Source organism: Cupressus sempervirens, chromosome 3, assembly GCF_028749045.1.
Source record: "Cupressus sempervirens isolate cs-2001-9-10 chromosome 3, ASM2874904v1, whole genome shotgun sequence".
NCBI classification, from domain to species: Eukaryota; Viridiplantae; Streptophyta; class Pinopsida; order Cupressales; family Cupressaceae; genus Cupressus; species Cupressus sempervirens.
In genome coordinates, this window is record NC_143120.1 from 10,517,398 (window position 1) to 10,539,230 (window position 21,833).

Genomic DNA, 21,833 nt, shown 5'->3' on the forward strand with positions numbered 1-21,833 from the left:
TAATGATGCTCCATGTTTAATAAAAAGCAAAGGTTCCATAATGCTCACATAGAAGATCTCATGTGATAATGCATATTATGTTGAAGGATTGAATTAAAATCTGTTGAGTGTGTCACAACTAAGCAATATAGGTTGTAAAGTTGAATTTGGAAACAAAATTGCCAAGATTTATGATACAAATGAAAATTTGATAGTAAAGGGAGATCAAACTAGGAGTAATCTATTTTACCTTGGCATTGAGGATGCTACTTGTCTTATTGTTAAATTTGATGATGTGTGGCTATGGCATAAAAGGCTATGTCATGTAAACTTTGATAACTTGATTAGTATTAGTAATATGAAGAAATTAAGAGGTTTTCCTAAACTAAAAAGGCCTAACAATATAATGTGAAAACAATGTCAACTAGGCAAGATGACCAAGTCAATTTTCAAAAGTAAAACCTTTACCTCTAAAGAAGTGTTAGAGATTGTTCATACAGATTTGTGTGGACCCATAGAAGTGCAAAGTTACAAAGGAGACAAATATATAATATTGTTTGTAGATGACTACTCTAGGATGATGAAAATCATGTTCTTAAAGAAAAATTTTGACGCCTTTCAAATGTTCAAGTGGTTTTTGGAAAGGGTTGAAAAAGAAATAGGTAAGAATGAAATGCTTGAGATTAGATAGAGGAGGAGAGTTCACATCAAGAGAATTTGAGATGTTCTATAATGATAAAGGAATCAAAAGACAAACACCAACACCTAGGACCCCTCCACATAATGGAATTGTTGAGAGAAGAAATAGAATAGTAATGGACTATGCCAAAACACTAATGATGGAGAAAAATGTTTCTCTAAAGTACTGGAGAGAAGCTGTAAGTACAATAGTCTACACCCTAAACTAAGTGCAAATCAAAAAAGGTACAAATGCAATGTCTTTTGAATTATGATATGGTCACTCACCCAATGTCAAACATTTTAGAGTATTTGGTAGCAAATGTTATATACTTAAGGATACTAGAAATGGTAAATTTGATGCCAAAAGTAATGAAGGTATATTCCTTGGCTACTCCACTAGAAGTAAAGCATATAAGTGTTTAAATACTAACATTAAAAAAATTATGGAGAGTGCAAATGTAAATTTTGATGAATACACAGAAATTCATGATGCTGAATCCATCAAAAGTTCAGAAGAATACAGATCATTTATATACTTCTATGAAGGAATGCCTGCTGAGGAAGATGCTACCAATCAAATGGACAACCAACAACAAGTTTTAGTAACTACCAAGTCATAACCATTGAATGTCGAACTGCATTTAGATGCTAAGTTGTAGAATGAAGAAAACACACATTCTGATTATGAAATTAGCACACATAAATGTTGAGTTACCGGAAAGAGACATGCATAGTGACTCTGAAGTTGAAAGACCAAATGCTAAAAAAAGGATTGAACCAAGACTATCAAAGTATGTCAGAAGACATCACCTTGCTAAACAAATCATTGGAAACAAGGATGCTAGACAATTGACAAGGAACAAACTAAGGAATGAATCATGCTTGTTGAGCTAGATAGAACCCAAGACAGTAAGAAATGAACTAGAAGATGATGGTTGGTGCAAAGATATGGAAGAGGGAATTGAGTAGATAGAGAAGAACAAAACTTGGAGTTTAGTTCCAAGACCAGCTGACAAGAATGTGATTTGTACCAAGTGGGTGTTCAGGAACAAGCTAGATGAGAATGGTGAGATCACAAGAAATAAAGCCAGACTAGTTTTTAAAGGTTATGCCCAAGAAGAAGGAATGGACTATGGGGAAAATTTTTCCCTTGTTGCAAGGATGGAAGGAGTAAGAACTCTACTTGCATATGCTACTTAAAAAGGTTTTAAAGTCCACCAGATGGATGTTAAATCTGCATTTCTAAATGGTATGCTAGAAGAAGAAGTATACATAGAACAACTAGAGGGATTTGTTGATGACAACAATAAGGATATGGTATGCAAACTATACAAAGCTCTTTATGGTTTAAAAAAAGTGCCAAGAGCATGGTATGAAAGACTTCACAAATATCTTGTAAAGATTGGATTTGAGAGAACAGATGACAACATCAATCTGTATATCAAGACAAGAAAAGTTAAAGACATTTTGATATCTAAAATCTTTGTTGATGATATAATATTTGGAGGAAAGGATGCTCTATGCAAAGATTTCGCTAATAAGATGAAACATGAATTTTAGATGTCAATGTTTGGTGAAATTAAATTCTTTGTTGGATTGCAAGTTTATCAAATAAAGTATGGCATATTTGTTACCCAATCAAAATACATCAAGGAGATACTCAAAACATTTGGACTAGAAGATTCAAAACCAGTCAGTACACCAATGATAACATGGCATAAGTTATCAAAGAATGATGATTTAAGTGAAGTGAATCAGACACTATATAGATCAATGATTGGAAAGTTACAATATGTTGTACACAACATACCTAACATTGCATTGTCTATTGGAATAGTTGCAAGATTTTCTACTAACCCAAGAGAAAATCATCTTATGACAAAAAAGAGAATTTTGAGGTACTTAAAGGGAACATAGGATTTTGGCCTATACTATAAGAAGATTCAAAAGTTTGATCTAAGAACCTACACTGATGCTGATTGGGGAGGAAACATAGATGATAGGAAAAGAATCAGTGGAGAAGCTCTCTTTTTAGGTAGAAGACTAGTTACTTGGACTAGTAAAAAGTAAAGTTGTACCTCAGAATCCACAACTGAAGCTGAATATGTTGCTGCTACCATAAACTATACAAACATTGTTTGGATCAAGCATCCACTTAAAGGTATGAAGGAAGAGATAACAGAACTTGTGATACTTTATTGTGACAACACCAATTCCATCAACATATCAAAAAATCTTGTGATGCATACCAAAATAAAGCATATTGCAATTAAGTATCATTATGTAAGAGAGCTAGTGGAAGAAAAAGAGATGAAGATGGAATATATCAATTCAAAGGAACAAATTGCTAACATCTTCACAAAACCATTACCTAAAGATGCATATGAGTATCTAAAAGGTAAGCTAGGGGTAATACCCCTATCAAAGGCTATTTGAGCAACAATAGGACTACCCTACATCAAATAGACTGATTGTTGAATGACAAAAAATGATGTAGAGGTTCTTACTTTAGGTTTTTCTTGAAGTAATTAAAGCACCAAACTTCCAAATTAGTCACAAGCAAGGTGACAGAGGGAGAAACTAGAGCTCAAATTCTATATCTACATGTTAAAGATGCTAAAATGTTATGTCTTTGGCATTGTTGTCAAAGAGGGAGAAATAACATAATTGATCAAGGGAGAAGAGAACTTATCAAGGGAGAAAGAAGCCAAAATTGACCAAATTATTTGAAGAATCATAAAAGAGGAAGAAATAGCATAAAAAAAAGAAAGGAAGAAAAAGTAGCTAAGAGGGAACATCAAAGAAATCAATTAGGATGACAGATCAAAGAGGGAGAAGATCAAAGAAGGAAAGAAGGAGATAGTGTAATAGCAAAGAGGGAGTCATAAGAAGTTGGAAGCTACTGATGAAAAGAAATCTTGTCAAAAAATTTCTTTTTGGCATTGCTTTATTATTTTAACCTAGTTAGGTTTCATCTAGGTAACTTGGTTGATCAATTTGTTTTTCCATCAATACCAAAGAGGGAGATTGTTGAACTCTGATTGAAAAGATCATTGTTGAGAAAGAGAGATTGTTGAAGAAGTATGTTTCAATCATTGTTTTGTCACCGATGTCAAACCTGTTATTTGCTAGAAAGACAATTGCTTACAAGATCCAAGTACTATCACTTAGTTGATCGATGAAGAGGATTTAATCAATGAGATGTAACAACAAGCACCTAGAGGAAATGTTGAGTTATGATTTTGTAATGAAGTACAAGGATTAGTTAAGACGATGGTGAAATGATGTATTGATAATATACTTGTAGTTACAAAGGTTGGGTACACTTAGAAACTTTAGAAGAATAGGGAATACTAAGACTGTCTGCAAAGCTTAATCGAGTTGGTTAGTAGGAGCTGAGAAAAGTTAGTTCATGCCGAGTAGATTATCAGTTAGTGCTGAACAAAATGCAATAGGTTCCAAGCATCAGTAAAATGTAATTGATGCCGAGTGAAAATGTAATAGGTGCTGAGTAACATATTATGTGCCAAGCATCAGAAGAATAATAGTGTCGAGCTGTTGCATTATTTGAAAAGTCAAAGATTTGCTAGATCTAAACTAATAAGTTTGTTACCTTGAATTTTGTGAACCAGGTGGAAGATAAGGATGATGAGTTGGTAGTACAAAATTTTAGGTTAACCATTTTTAGGTGATTTCAAGTGGATTCTACATGAAGTTTCTAGAAGAAACAAGATAAGGGATAGATACATTGTATCTTACCTAATCCATCTAAACACTAATTTGGACAATGGAAATTAGAGTGGAAAAAATACTATAAATTCCTATTTAAGGAATGTTTGGTCATAAGGCGAAGAAGTGGTTAGTGGTTGGAGAGTGTGGTGTCAAGAAGAAGGCATTGTGAAGGTCCGAGAAGACCTAGGAAGAATAGAGTATAGATGCTTTGCTTTGTCAAAGGACAACTACTGTGACTACATTGGTACAACAAGAAAGAAGCTTAAGGAAACATAAGCTTGAAGAGTGAACAAGTCAGTATTGCAGAGACTGAAAGCCAAGCAGAATTGAGAACTGAATTGTGATATGAAATCAACAAGTTAAGTTGTAAGTCATATCAAATTAAAATCCCTTATTGTTATTGTCTAGAAATTGTATTAGTTAGGGAAAAATCCTTTGGACTAAGGTTGAATTAACAATCATTGGAAAATCCTTTAATAGGGTGGCATTCCAAGTGAATGTCCTAAAGTCCTTTAACTAGGCTCACTTCTAACAGGGTGATTGAAATCCCTTAATCGGGTCACACTTAATAGTGTGTGTGTTGTAATCTTTAATAGGGTTGGCCTTTTATAGGGCATCACTTCAAAAGAGTGAGAAAAGAGGTAGCATGTTACTGATGGTTTTTCCCAAATTGGGTTTCCACATAAATCACTGTGTTATGTGTTGATCTTTCATGTTTTATTACTGCATATTAATTTATTAGTAACTTGCAAGTTTAGGTGACTAGCTTAGATGCATGAATGTTAAATGGGCTCACTACAATAAGTAAAAAGTTTTATTGGACCTTGAATAATTGATTCACACCCGCCCCCTCCCCCAGCTATTCTAAAGAATTCTAACAAAAAAAGCCTTGAAAGTTGCCAAAAATGGGATTTGCAATTTTTGAAAAATTCAGAGACAAAGATCCAAAATCACTTGGACCACTATGTAGATTGTGAAATTCTACCCCAAAACAAAAAAAAAAATTCTTAGAAAAAGGAGTCTATATGAGGGAGATATTGCTATTTGAAAATTGTCTTTGAAATTATTTTTTCTGAATCCCTGCCGCTACACCTCTGATTTGCACCAACAAGCTCCAATTTTCACCTGCAATCGAAGGTGGCAAAATACAACTCCCAAAATCTCCTCCAAATTGCCAATGTTGTACCAACAATGAGTCAAGCCAAGATTACACTTGTTGAGAAGAGGTCTTCACACCATGAGAGCTCTGATACCATGTTAGAGTTTTAGGTGACTCTACAACAAACCCAAGATCAAATGAAAGACCAAGATAACTTCCACAAGAGAATGGAAAGATAAATGCATTAAGTTGCAAGAATACTAATTGATTTAAAATGTACATAATAGGCCTCCTTATATAAGAGAGGTAATAAGAGACAATGATAAGGAGAAGATAAGCTATCACCCACACAAGGTGGAATCACATGTCCACCAAAGGTGGATCATCCTCCATTATACAATGAAGTATGTGCAATGATTATGATGATAATGTGATAAGTACACTAAAGGTGGATTGAGATAACAACTATGACCACCTAGAGTGGAATTTTCCTACACCATGTTTTTAATTGAGGTGCAAACTCTTAAGTGTCTCAATCAAAAACTACTATGCAATGCATTATCCTAAGTAAGCTTAAGTAAGTGTAATTAGTGAATATTTAATTACAGCAACACTTAGAAAGATTGTACAAAACCTACTACACTTGATAGGACAAGGTGGTTACATTTCACCATCCATGATGTGAACCTATTTAGAGGCATTCAATTATGTATCCCAAGGAGTTTTATGAGGAATACTATCATCAAGGAAAATCACAGTGAAGGATTGACTGTACATTTTGGTAGAGATAAAATCATTGCTTTGATTATTGAGAATTATTATTACCACAATTCCAGCAAGACATTAAGAAGTTTGTCCAAAGTTGTAAAGTATATAATATATCAAAAGGAGATAAGCATAATACAAGGTTGTATCAACCATTATATACCAAAGAAGCTATGGGAGGATGTCAGCATAGACTTTGTTCTTGGCTTTCCAAGGACTTAGTGAGGGCACGATTCAATTTTTGTAGTGGTTGACAAGTTTTCAAAGATGACACATTTCATTCCCTATAAGAAGACTAGTGATATTGTTCGTGTGGCAGAATTGTTTTTCAAAGAAGTGGTAAGACTACATGGTCTACCAAAGAGCATAGTTTTAGATCAGGATAGTAAGTTTATTGGGTATTTCTTGTACACATTGTAGAAGAAGTTGAAGATAAATTTGAATTTTATCACATCACATCATCCAAATACTAATGGATGGATACAGGTGGTGGAATAGGAGTTTGGGATTTTTTTTTTCAAATATTTGGTTGGAGATAAGTGAAAAGGATGGGATCTAATTTTAACACAACCAAAATTTACATATAATAATTCTGTCAATAGAAGCACTGGTAAAACCACATTCTATATTGTATATGAGAGTAGTCCCAGAAATGCTTTTGAATAGAGGAAGCTAGATAAATAAGAGATAAGTAGTGCCAAGGCTAAGGATTTTGTAGAAAACTTGAATAACATCCATGAGGAGGTGAGGAAGCACATCACAATTATGAATACATAATACAAGGATACATAAGATGAGAAAAGGAGGCACAAGCAATTTTAGGTTGGAGATGAATTCATAGTTCATTTGAGGAAGGAGTGATTTCTAGTAGGTAGATATAAAAAATTGAAAATGAAGAAGTTTAAACCATGTAAGATAAGGAAGAAACATGAGTGAAGAAATGAATATGAAGTAGAATCTCCCACTGAATTGAATAATTCACTAGTATTTAACATTTTAGATCTGATAGAGTATCATGAAGGATGCATTTAAGACAAGTTCATAGAAGTGTAGTTGAGTATTCTAGTAATAGCTACATAGGAGATTGAGGAGATATTGGATAGTCATATCCATAGGAGTACAAGGAACAAAACATATGAAGAATATCTAGTCAAATGGAAAGGGAGAGCTATAGAAGATTCATCATGGCTGATAAGGGAGGAGGTTAACCACCTTGCTTTTCCTCTTAACATATGAGACATGATAAGGTCACATTCAAATTACCATCGATGTTTGATGTAGGGGCATCCTAGGTGTAAGGTCAATCTTGCAACACCCAAAAAATATTTTTATCTCTATCTTTTCAATAACGGTTGTTTTAGTGTCTTGTTCAATAAAGAGTTTCTATTTGTGGAAGCTTACTATTTAGTAGGTTGATCATGTGAGATCAAAATGTTCTAATTTCATAGATGGAGGTTCATTTTAGTTATATCTGTATCACCTAGTTTAGTAGTGTAACATGAATACTAACTATTAAATGGAAGCATTAACAAAACCAAACAAGAAAACACTTAAGATAGGATCGATTGTTATCACCACAAAAGGAAGCAAACCAAGAATGGTAGGCTCCTAATGGTATAACATATGATATAATAGATTTGTCCCTGATTTAAGATGTGTATGCTCACAAGATATGCTCAAGCTTTAGATGGATGGATGGAGTGAATGAAGGGTGGTTTCAAACAATGGAGTCATGGAGGTATTTCAACATTATAATGGTATTTTGGTAGTTTCTAAGCTCTCAAAATAGCATTATAACTTTGCATGGAAGGTGGATCCTATTTTTGAAGGGAGAGGGTTCCATTTATAGGCCAAGGGGTAGAGAGATGGATGGTCAGGATGCAAAGATGATGAGATGGTGAGGGAAGGCTAGGATTCAAGGAGAAAAGAGCACATGGATTGTGCTTGTTTGGCACCAATAGGGAGGTGACACATGTCAAAAGATGATTGGATGAAGGGAAGGCAAGGTGGATGGTAAAAAAAGGTGGCTCAAGAGATAAGGGCTCCATAAATGCTTTGTAAGAGCCATAAAGGAGGATGTAAGAGGTGTAAGAGATATTTAAGGGACGTGTAAGAGTTGTGGTTGAGTTTGTTGACTTTGGCTTTGGTTAGCAAGTTTAAACCCTTGCTTAAAGTTGTGTACATGCTTAGGAGGGGGATTAGGATTAGCTTAGAAAGGGGGTTTGGAGGGTAAGTGGTTTAGCTTTGATGGGATGGGTTAGTTAAGTGGCTAAGTGAGGTTAGTATGGGTGAATGGGTTGGCTTAGGGGTTAGGATAGGGTTTAGGAAGGTTTTTAGGGGTTTAGATATTTTATTAAATGATTTGTTTAATAAAATGGGGGTATAGAATTAAATTGAATAGATTTGAGGATTTATTCAATTTAATAGAGGAATAGAGATTTAATTGATAAATTGATTTTGGGTTATCATTTGATTTTATCAATTGGACTATAGTTAATTAAATAAATAAATAAAATAGGGGATGATGATTAATTAATTAAATAATAAATATTTAATCAATAATGTCCTAGGAGATGTCTAAATATGATTACCTAGTGATATAATCAGATTTAGGTGTCTACAATATCAGCCAGCCAGATGAGTTGCATTGCCATATTGTATGTATTGGTGAAGTTATTGTAGATTTTACATATGATTTTTGATATAAGAATTTCAAGCTTAGTTTTGAAGGCTGAGATAACTCTAAAACAAAGACAAACCTCAGCTGATGGACACTTACTATACCATCCACTATAGAAGAATAGCTACCATTTCTGAAAGGGGTAATAAAGTTAATTAGGTCAATAGTTTGTAAATTATGGTCTCCAAAAGTCAAGCTACCCAAAAATGTAACTTGTAAATTGTCTTGAGATAATTTTATGTAATAAATTATAATAAATTAATAAAATTTTAGGCTGGTTGACCTCAAGAGTTAGGGATAAGTGTCTAGAACCTTCCCAAGTAGTAGAAAATTCATATATAAGGAAGGCTCATAGGTTATCTAGGGTGGTTCACAACTTTGTCTTGGTGAATATTGTAAGGAAGGTACCCATGTGGCTTTGCATATTGTTTATTGAACAATGTAATTCCATACTTTTGGAGATAATAAGAAGATCATTTTTTAGTTCTTCCAAAATCATTGTTGTTTCTCTATTTTTGTGTGTGTGTTTGTGATATTAAGAGGAGTACCCTATTAGAATGAATGCTAATGATATTATTATGGGGGAGTTTTCTAACATTGTTGGAGCATTGGAGAGATTGAAATCATGACTATATGTTGCATTCATGACTATGTTTGTCATTGATATCAACATGTTGTGAAGATTGGCAGAGTAGCAAACAAATATTGAGGTTGTACGAATTGCGTATCAAAGATAAGGTAAAGCGTAGTTAGGGACATCTTATAAAGTCTGTCCTAATTTAGTGGTTAAGTGTGTATGCAGAAAGTTGAAGAATGGTGAGAGTTATTTATGATTTACAAAAGATAGTTTGCAGATAGAGTTCTTGAGAGGTGGTTTCTAGTAATTGGATTAAATCTCCTAAAAAGGATAAATTCTGATTAAGTGCAATTAGAAAGAGATAGAAGATAACTTGATGATGACTGTATATGAGAAATGTTAGTATGCTAATAGAAACAAAATTTAAATAAAGCTTCTACAAACTAAACAAAATTCATAAACTTCAAGATAGACTAAGATGAGCTATCAATTGAGAATATGAGCCATTAATGGGCTCTCTCAATGAGAAGCTCTCTTGTTGAGTAGCTTTGTCTAAATAGATAGGATGTATGCTCAAGCTTATGCTTCAAAAATGGCTTCAAATGGAGTTAGAATTTGGGTGTGAGTGTATGGTTTTGATGTAAAATGGCTTCTTAAAATGGCATTATGACTTTACTTCATGGATTGTGCTATTTTGCAAAGGGGAAGGATCTAATTTATAGGCAAGAGGCTTGAGGGATAAAATCTTCATAAAGACCCTCATAATGGCTTATAAGAGCAATAAAAGGGCTTGGAAGAGTCATTTATGGCCTAGTGGGCTTCATAAAGTTTTATGGTTGAGATATTTTGAGGGAGATGAGAGCAATTTCGACTTGGGCTTGATTAGGAGGGTTTTAAGCTTGCTTAGGATTGTGCAAATGATTAGAGGATGGATTAGGATGGTTTAGGATTAGCTTAGGGATAGGCAAGTGGATGGCATTTAATGAGGGTGGGTGAAGGAGGAGACATTTGTTAACTTTGGCTTGGGTTAGTAAGTCTTAACCCATGTTTAGAGAATGTGACAAGGTTAGGAGGGGATTAGGATTAGGTTTAAAGACATCTTCTAGAAGAGTCTAGACTTTGGATGAGGATAAAGACTTTCTAGAATAGTCTAGAACTTCTTAGGATGAGGATGAAGACTTTCTAGAAGACTCTAGAACTTCTTAGGATGAGGATAAATTAGATTTTTAGGAAATAAATAAAGTTTTATTTATTTCAAGGGTTTGGGTTGAGGAGATATTTATTAAAACTTTTTTAATAAACATGAGGATTAATATTTAATCTTAATTAAATATTTTGAGTTGGAATTAGGGGTAGGAAATGATGGGATTAGCCTTTAATCGAAATTAAAGAAGGATTAGAAGATTTTGGAAGAGGTTAGGTCTTAAGGAAATTGGCCAAGTTTTGGGCAAAATTTTTTTTATTTTTTTATTTTGGGTTTTTTCGTCAATTTATTAATTAAATAATTAATAAATAAGGAAATAATGTTTAAATAAGATTTAAACATTTTTGGGAGGGATTCCTTAATTAAATATTTTTAATTAAGATAAAGGGATTTAATGGCATAAAAATAAATAAATAAATAAAATAATTAATTAATTAATAAATGATGATGTCATCAGGAATTTTTCAGAAAATAAAAATACTTTATTTTCTAAAGGTTTTTAGGTGTCTACAATGACATCAACAAATGTGTGAAGTCCGAGGTCACAAGTGTAAGAATTTGTAATTATTGCTAGCTAACATTGTTATGTAATTATGAAAAGATGTATTGTAGCATTCTATCTTAATGAGGTCCTATTATAATTGTAATTGGAAAATCTTCAAGGCTGACTCAATGAATTATTTTGAGGACTTGGTATAAAGGAAAGTTATTTTCCTTGTGATGAATAATGCATTTGTGCAAGAAGAAAGTGAAGAAGATTGGTAAATGTGAGTAAGCAATCAAAGGGATCATTGTGATACACTTTTGTGGATCTAGAATTAAGATCAAAGAAGTATTTTAGTGTAAAAAATATATGGTAAGAGGACATAACAAGTATTGAGTTGTTGAGATCAGTTGCATTTCTATTATTCTAAAAGGAATAATACAAAGACCAGTTGGACAATGAGTTTAGTGGTATTTCCCCTGAAGCTATTTGTACAGTGAGTTCATTTACCTTCTAGAACTCCTTATAGGGTTGGCACAACTCCTAATAACATTTGAATATCTTCATAGGGATTCAAAGTCTCCTAATAAGAACTTATATGTATTGAATGTATTTCCATGGTTCCTAATATAGTTCATCCTATTTCAAGGAAATTATATATTCTTACATTATTTTATGGGTACCATCCCCACCGGGATTTTTCCTCTAATCAAGGGTTTCCCTAGTTAACATATATGGTGTTATTGTGTATGTGTATCTTCTTACGGTTACTATTGATATTGATCACATGTTTAGGGTTTAATAAGTTTGATAAAAGTTGTATTGATTTGATAATTAATTCACCTGACCCCCGCCCCCCTTTTCAGTTATCTTGGTTTGCTTTACTTTCTAACAATTGATATTAAAGCATCAGATCCTTGAAGGAAAAGCTTGACAACTTAAGGAGATCTATGATGAGTCATTTTAGAAAAGAAACTCTGAAGTGTGATGGAGTTTACTATGATAGTTAAAAAGAGGAATATGACTAGCAAGATGAAGGTATGAATTTTTTTGTTTGTTGGACATGTAAAGATTTTGTTCATTTTTCATCCAAATGTCCTAAGAGAGTGAAGAAGACTAGAAATCCTTACAAATCAAGAATTCCTAAGGATTTTCTTTTTGATGATGAGAAATTTTATGTAAGATTATAAGAATTCTTGAATGCTAGTGATGATGAAGATGACAAACTTGGATTGGTTGAGAAAGAGGAAGTAATATAAGAGATAGCTTTAGTGACTATTGTTGAGAGTGAAAATGTTAAAGTTTATGAGAAGTTTGGAATTCAAGAAAAAATACTTGATTATAATTATAATTATAATGAAGAAGCTATTCCTAAGGGTAACTAAGAGAATATTGAGTTGTTTTATGAGGCTAAAAATGATTTGAAAAATGACTTCCAAGTTGTGAAATAGAGAGAGGAACCAAGATATGAACCTATAGTAGAAGTAATAGTTGAGACAGTGAAACCAATACCAAACAAGAATTTGACAAAGAATCACCCTAGTGATCAGATTATTGGAAGAAAAGATAGAGGAGTAATGACAAGTAATAGAGTATGTGAAGAATTATGTTTGATTTCTCAAGTTGAACCTAGGAGTGTAGATGAAATGTGCAAGGATGATCATTAGATTCAAGTGATGAAGGAAGAACTATAATAGATTGTGAAGAATGAAACATGGGAATAGGTCCCTAGACCTAAGGTGAAAAATGTTATAGGAACTAGGTGGGTTTTCATAAATAAGATGAATAAAAAAGGAGAGGTTGTGAGAAATAAAGCTAGACTGGAATGCAAAGGATATTCACATCAAGAATGCATAGACCATGAAGAAATATTTGCACCTATTTCCAGAGTTGAAGCAATGAGAATGTTCTTGGGTTATGCTACAAATAAGAAATTCAAAGTGTATTAGATGAGTGTGAAGTCAATAATCCTAAATGGAGAACTTAAAGAAGAAGTCTACATTGAGAAGCCTAGAGGATTTCCTTTTAAAAAAGGAGACATGGTAGGCAAGTTGAATAAAGCATTGTATGGATTAAAAAAATCACCTACAACTTGGTATGTGGGGTTGGATACATATTTGGTAAAATTAGGATTTGCTAAAGGTACTATAGACATTAATCTATATTTGAAAGAAATTGAGAATGGTTTGTTGATTATTGTGATATTTGTGGATGATGTAATCTTTGGATGCGATGATGAAGCAAGTGACACATTTGCTGATGAAATGAAAAATGAATTTGAGATAAGCAAGATTGTTGAGGTGAAATACTTATTGGGTTTACAAATTATGTAGAAAAGTGAAGGTATTTTCAGTTCTTAGAGTAATAAATTCAAGGACTTGTTGAAGAGATTTGGTTTGGAAAGTTGTAAGCATGTTGGTACATCTACAATAACCAGTCATAATTTATCTAGAAAATATGAGATACCTACTGTTGAGCAGAAAAAGTATAGATACATGATTGGAGGTTTGCAATATCTAACTCACATAAGACTAGATATAGAAAATGAAGTTGGTATAGTAGAAATATTTCAAGGTGATCGTAAGGAATCACACTATGCAATAGTAAAAAGGATATTCAGATATTTGAAGGGTACACCTCATTTTGGGTTATGGTATGATAGATCAAATAACTTTACCCTATGTGCATATGTTGATGTAGAATAGACAAACAATATAGATGAAAAAAAGTGAAACAGTGGTGGGGCATTTTTCCTTGGAGGAAGATTGGTTTCTTGGCTAAGAAAGAAATAAGATTATTGCATAGAGCACCTCAGAAGCAGAGTATATAGTAGAAACAAACAATTGTAATTAGATCATGTGGATGAAATATATGTTGAAGGATATTGGATAGAGGTTTTAGAACCTGTTATCATACATTGTGACAACACAAGTATAGTAAGTATGTCTAAGAATATTGTGTTACATTCTAAGACAAAGAACATATTGATTAAATATCATGTCTTGAGAGAAAAAGTTGTAGAGAAAGAAATTAGATTGGAGTATGTTAGTACAAAGGAGCAGATTATAGATATATTTACAAAGCCTTTGCCTAAGGATACATTTGATTATTTAAGAGCTTTTCTTGGGATTATTCCCCTACCTACTTTAGAGTAGATAATGGAGAGATTTCATTAGTCTAGTGGTACAAAGCACTATTATTTCTATGGATTAAATGTTGATGCTTCCTTTATGGGGGAGTATTTGTGATTGAGTAGATTCATGAAGGACTCTTGGTGGTTGGTATTTAATAGTGTCTTTGGACATTTGAGATAGTTGAAGATATTTGAGTAGCATATTGACATAATGATGCCTTTGTCATTGATGTCAATGGGGGAGAAGTAAGTGCAAGAAAAATATCTGCTATGAATGGGGGAGAGTTATGAAGAAAATATTGATGTTAATAGGAGAGAATAAATGATAAAGATGAGTATATAGAATGAGGAAGAAGTTTATCAATGAGAGAACAATAATTGTTCTTGAGAGTTTCAAATTTTATTGATGAAGAGGAATTGAAAAGATGAGAGCAGTAGTGGCAGAGTAGTATGTTTGGTATTCTTGGAACTTGATGTTTTCATTAATGTTGCCATCAATGCCAAAGGGGGATATTGTTAGTGTGAATGCTAATGATATTCTATGGGGGAGGATTCTAGCATTTATCAAGCATTGGAGAGATAAATAGCATGATTGTATGTTGGATTCATGACTATGTTCGTCATTAATGTCAATATATTGTAAAGATAGCCAAAGTGGTAGATAAAGATTGAGGTTGTACAAACCAAGTATTGAAGATGAGGTCAAGTGTAGTTAGGAACATGTTCTATAGTGTGTCTTGATTTAGTGGTTAAGTGTGAGTGCATAAAGTCAAAGACTAGTTAGAGTTATTTATGATTTATAGAAGATGGTTTGTAGACAAATTTCCTGAGAAGTGGTTTCTAGTAATTTGATTATATATCCTAATAGGGACAGAATCTGATTGAGCACATTTAGATGGAGATAGATGATGTCTTGATGATGATGCCAACAAGTGCATGAAGTTTGAGGTCACGCATGTGAGAAGTTGTAATTACTATGAGCCGACAATATGTAGTTATGAAAAGATGTATTGTAGTGTGTTATCTTAATGGAGTCCTGTAATAATTGTAATTGGGAAAGATTGAAGGCCGACTCAATGAATTATTTTGAGGAATTGGTATAAAGAAAAGTTATTTTCCTTATGATGAAGAATGTATTATGTATAAGAAGCAAGTGAATGCGATAAGTGAAGAAGATTGGTAAATGTGAGTAAGGGATCAAAGGGATCATTATGATGCAAGTTTTTGGACCTGGTATTGAGATCAAAGAAGTTTTTGGTGTAGAATAGGCATGGTAAGAGGATAGAGAAAGTATTTATTTATTGAGATTAGTTTCCTTTCTATTATTCTAAAAGGAATAATACAAAGACCAGTTAGACAGTGAGTTTGGTGGTCTTGCCCTTTAAGCTATTTGGAAAGTGGTGTTGTGGTTTCACAAAGCATGCCCTATTTTTATGTAGAAAATAGGGACCCCCTACTTTCAAATTCCTCTTTGAGGCTTCTAGTCTGGATCCCCAGTCATTTTGGACCCTCCTCTAGGTATAGGTCAAACTTGGTCTTCAATTAGGCACAGTCAGGTAGGAGCGAGACGATAAAATAAAAATAGAGTGGGAAATGTTCATCTCTAGAATAGGTGCACACATGCACACCCTTTGGAGGCATACAAATGAGCACCCTTTGGAGGTGTGCACTTGTATACTCTTGGAGGTGCACACATGCACACCCTCTGGAGGTGCACACTTGTGCATTTTTGGAGGTGCATACATGCACACCTCTCTCATGTGTGCATCTTCCCAAAGCCTATATAAGGACTCAATCCCCCCTCCTTTCTTCACTTTGTGCTCTCATTTTCTCCTGATGCCACACTTTCACACATTTGCCCACTGTGAAACTTCATTCTCCTTCCCCTACACATTCAAAACCACTAAGGTAGAAACCTTAAGAGGTGTTCATGTGCGCATGTCTAAGAGGTGCACACATGATCCAAATTATATAGAAGATCAAATGTTTCAAAGTATTTTTTTCATATTTTTTAAAAAAAAATTCTGTCTTTTTATTTGGCCATTTTAGAGGTCTTCTGCTCAAAATTTCAAGCTGATACTTTCATCAATCGTTAAAATTGGGCAGTCGTAGGCTCACAATGTTATGGGCTAAAACTAGATTTCTAGTTCTTCTTTCTAATAGTGTAAGCAATTTCAAAATTTGAGCTCTAGGTCAAAAGTTGTGACCCCGACAAATTGGGCTAATTAAAGACCTAGTTTTGAATAGTTTTAGTTTAATGTTGTTTTTATTGTAGCCACATAAAAATTTCAAATTCATGGCTATGATGACTATTTATATTCCATCATTGTATATATTCTTCCAATTTCAATGAATAAAATGGCTTTTGGTTTTCATACAACTCTTTCAAGTTTTTGCAATATTTTCCAGAACTTGAACATTGGTATCACAGATATTTTGATTCACCAAATATCGTGTTTGCAACCAACTTCTTAAATTCAGATCAACACATCTAAGAGACACATTTTAAAACTAATAAATACTAAAAAACTCAAAAAACCTAAAGAAGAGACTTAACATGATTCAAGGGACTTCCATGAGGTGCACACATGCGCACCTCCACACACAAATCAAAATGCAGGATCCCCATTGCACTAACCCATTACGCATGCGCACATTTGTGCACATGTGCACCTTTCTAAAGTGCTTACATGAATTGAAGTGTAACTGTGCACTTAGCCTTTTTCAAGGCTAATTAAGTGCACTAGAGAACCTATAAGGTTGCTTTAGGTGTGCTAAGATGCAAAAATAAGCTATTCTTTGGTGTAACTATAATTTTAAAATCTATTTTGACTGGTTTTTTACTCATTTTGATGAAAGTCTAAGTCTCGTAGAGTTCATTTATGCCTTCTAATATCCATAATACTAACGTTTTCCTCTTTTGTGTAGATCAATAGCATCATCATCATCTTCCATGGTGGAGAAAATGATACCAAAACCTATTTCTTTCCAAGGAGCACCTAAGAAATCAAGATTCTAGGATGGGCACGCAGAGATCAGAGATACTAAGTTGGGCCAATATTGACTAGAATGCCTTTCTGAACATTTGCAACAAAGCAAGGGAGATGCCAACAATGATATACACACTAATCTGGTATGGGCTCATAAACACAACATCACATCCCACTCTAGTCAATCTTGTGAATTGATAATGACATAGTAGAGCATTATGTGATAGAGGAAAAGGTAGTTATAAAAAGTGTCATAAGAGAGATAGTCCTAGACCTCCTACCCTAAAACATTGAGAAACTATTTCATCATCCAAGGGAAGATCAATACCTCTAAATTTCATATGATGGATTAGAGTGATGGTATAAAGATAATGAGAAAGAGGCTAAGGAGCTAGTACAACTTTATTTTTAATTGACATGACATCTTTGGGCCTTATAGTAGGAAAGGTGGATATGAATAGAGATTATATGAAAGATGACATGGGATACTCGATTGTCTTACTTACTAGAGTTATGGGTCTTCATGCAACAAGTCACTTACTAACATGGATGGTTCATTTTATTGAAACCACAAGGACCACCAAGTAGCCCATTGATTGGGCCACCATGCTAAGTGATAACTTGGATGAAAAACTAGTCACTATTAAAACTAATCCTCCTTTCTACATGACATCATACATGGTGTACTTATTAGTAGTCAGAAGCACTGACTATCTAGGGTTGTATAGAAAGGGAAGCATGCAAGATGCAAATGCTTGGCCCTATGTGGTATACCCATAATTGATGAAAAAGAAGCTCCCACTACAGAGTGTAGAATATAGGGTGGTTAATGATGGATTCATCTTCACCATCATCAGATTCATTGAAGGTGATTACACAAAAAGAATGTCAGTAGAGGTAGCAGCCATAATCACACAGATAGGTGCCTACTACATTTAATTGAAGGCTTTTACGTACTTTTAGATAGTTGGTACTCTTTTGTTCCCAAAAATCTCCCAAGATACCCTTCAGATAGGCTGATACTCCTGGAGATAGCATGCCAACTCACTTCTGCTTATGACAGAGTGAGAAAACAACATAAGAAGACATGGGTCTGGCCAATTACAATTGGCGCATTCGAGGTGAAGCAAAAACAAGACATTTCAACCTTTGACTCTAAATGGGATCAGTATCCCTTATAAGAATACAACTCCCCTTGCCCATTTTTTGATAAAATTGGGATGGTTCAACATTTGGCAGAGAAAAAATTTGTACATATCGATGCCTTAGAAAATCACTGAATGAATGCAATAGATGACTTTTATGTTGATCTAGATTATATAGAAGATCCAATATTTTTGAAAGTATTTTTCATATTTTTAAATAATTTTTCTATATCTTTTTGTTTAGGCTTTTCAAAGCTCTTCTACTCAAAATTTGAAGCTGAAACTATAATCGATCCCTAAAATTGGGCAACCAAAGGCTCACTATTTTAGGGACTAAAAAGGAATTTTGATTCTTCTTTTGAATGGCATAAGTAGTTTTGAATTCTAAGCTATGGGTAAAAAGTTATGACTCGACAATTTGGGATAATTAGACACCTAGTTTTGAATATATTTAGCTTAATTTGTTATTTTTACTTTTAGCCACATAAACATTTTGAATTCATGTTATGGTGGCTATTGATATTCCATCATTATAGATATATATATTCTTTTAATCTCAATGAATAAGATGGCTTTTGATTTGCATACAACTCTTTCGAGTTTTTGCAAGATTTTTCCAGAAATGAACATTGGTATCACAAGTAATCACTTCACCAAATATCGTATTTGCAGCCCACTTCATCAATTTAGATTAGATGTATATATAAGCAACTATTATAGGATGAGTCCATACCTACTAGAAAATATGTTGAAGATGGAGATTCCTCTCAAGGTCATAGAAAAGAATGTACTAGAAGTTATGGATCCTTTGTATACTAGGGACAAAATCTATGACAAGCCTATCATGAATGTCAAGATAGGGTGAGAGGAAAAAAATGACATTGATCATCAGGCTAGACATATAATTGAACTAAGAAGGGACTAGATCTGGATGCCATTATGGATGGGTCTAGTTCCTTAGGCCATACCTCTACAAGCCACAACTAGGCCTATTGAAGGTAAAGGTGCAAAGGTCACCATACCAACTTACCCCACTCAATCCCCAGTAAATGGTACATCACCATGAGTAGGAGATTGAGTCCTTTGAGGATGATAAGGGAAAAAGGAGGAAGAGGGTCCCACTATTAAAAAATATAGAGGAAGAAGCCTCCCCCTCAGCTCCAAATAAAGAAATGATTGAAACAATTGTGGTGGGTTCATAGAGGAGGAGATTGAAGAAGACAATTAATCCATCCCCACAAGTTCTAGAGACCATCTTGGAAGTTGAGGATGAGGAAGAAGGGGAACAAATAGAGTTTTTCCCCTTAATCCAAAGAACCCACTCATCTAAAGCCATGGAGGAAGAGAGGAGAAGAAGCTCTACATAGACACCTCCATCCACTCCAAGAGAGCCTATCCAAGTATCAACTTTAGAAGTTGAACAAAAAAAGTGGATAGCAAAGATCCAAAGTGAAGGAACTGATGTCTTTGACCTCTCAAACTTTGACTTTATGGTAGTGGGCACTAAGGTGGTGGGAGAGAAGATTAGAGATACTCCCATGAGTAATATATTAGGAGATGATTGGAATTAGTTACCTCCTCTGCCTGAAGGACCTCTGGGAATTCCACCCCCACCACCTTAAGATGTGGCTATTATGGACAAAGGGTCAGTAACTCCACCTCATTTGGTCATTCAAGAAAAAGTAGAGGAACAACAAATTGAGGAAGGGGACTCCCAATAGCTTCATGCTAATGAAGTATTTGAGGAGGGACAAATACCAAAAGAAACTTAGCAAAATCCTCGAGATATAGAGGCTAGATCCTTAAACCATCAAAGCACATAAGCTCCCTTCAAAGATATTCCTTGACATGAGAAGACTTTAGAAATAAGTGATAAGGGAAAGGAGCATACTTTAAAAAAAACCTTTTCAACCAAGTATATGTCACCTATGGGCACCAGACCAACATAGCTGAAGATGGAGGTCATGTTTCAATAGAAGAAGTAGTTGGATCTGATTGAAGAGGAGGGAATGAATGAATTGATCAAAGTGATAAGAAATCCTAGGCCACCTAAGGGTGATGCTAGAACACTTGCCTTCATCATGAAGAATCAAGATCAAGACATTGTGGCTCATATCAGTATTCCTCCTCCTCATGCCAACATCAAAGATTTGACTCCAAATGATTACCAAATCAAGGAGGTTATGTTGGGAAAGCCCACGGTGGACATGGCCAAAGTAATGAAAACCACATGCATGAAGGAGGTGTTTCGACACATGGATCAGGATGAATCATAACCGATAACATTGCACAAATAGAATGAGCTACTTAGAGGCTACCTAAATCTATTAGTGGGACCTATTAACCTAGAAAATCTAGTGGTCACTCTTGGAGCTACATTGGATAGAAAATAGATAGGCCCATAGATGGATTCATTTTCAAAGGCATGTCAGCAATGTTGTGACAATTTTGAGGAGAAGGGAGTGCAAATAATACAGGGCAATTTGAACCTGTTGCACCACACCCAGTCAAGTGCTAACAAGTTGGTTTCCATAGTGAACCAAGATTTTGGACTAATGGATGAAGTATATACCTATGCTAAGGACTTACAGGCATTATGATCAATAAAAGGTCAGAGGTACCAGATGCTTATGGAGGTATATGTTGCAGAGGAGCTGTATAAGCTTGATGATTGGATTGAGAAAATATTGGCAGGTAATAAATTAATGGAGGGATTGCATGAGGAAATCTAGTAGATTAAAGACAAAGCTCAAGAGAAATTTTTGGAAGTGGAGAGGTACAATAATGCCACTAACCTTGAGATTTTTGAAGATGACTCTAAGACCAAGCTTTTTGCGGTGCATTCAATTGTCCAACAATTTAGAGGAATATTTGAAGATGCTTCCTTAGATGATGACATAAGACAAGCATTCAAAACTGAAGAGGCATTGTTGGAGTTGAACACCAAGCTTGAGGATTTTGTAGATACTAAGATAGAAGTCAATAATTACCAAAAAGTAGCTAAGGATAAGTATGGGGCTTACATTTACTATAAGCTAGCCAGGTAGCAAAGATGATAGAGAAATTCTAGAATAAACATCCAGGCATCGTTTTGGTCTAAAGGGGAAGAAAATCCAGATGTTCAAAATTGAATTTTGAAACTTAGAAGATTTTTACATTTTTGGAACCTATCACCAAGGTTCGCAAGTGTGCTTTTCATAGAGGTGCACTAACAATTTTGAAGAATAAGCAATGCATTGACAATTAATTGCTAGTTCCTAATTTAGAGCATTCCATGCACCAAAAATGCATTTTGATGGCAGTTCAACGCACTAAAATGTCTAAAGAAGGCCAAGCTTCCATTTTTAGAGCTTCTAGAGACTTC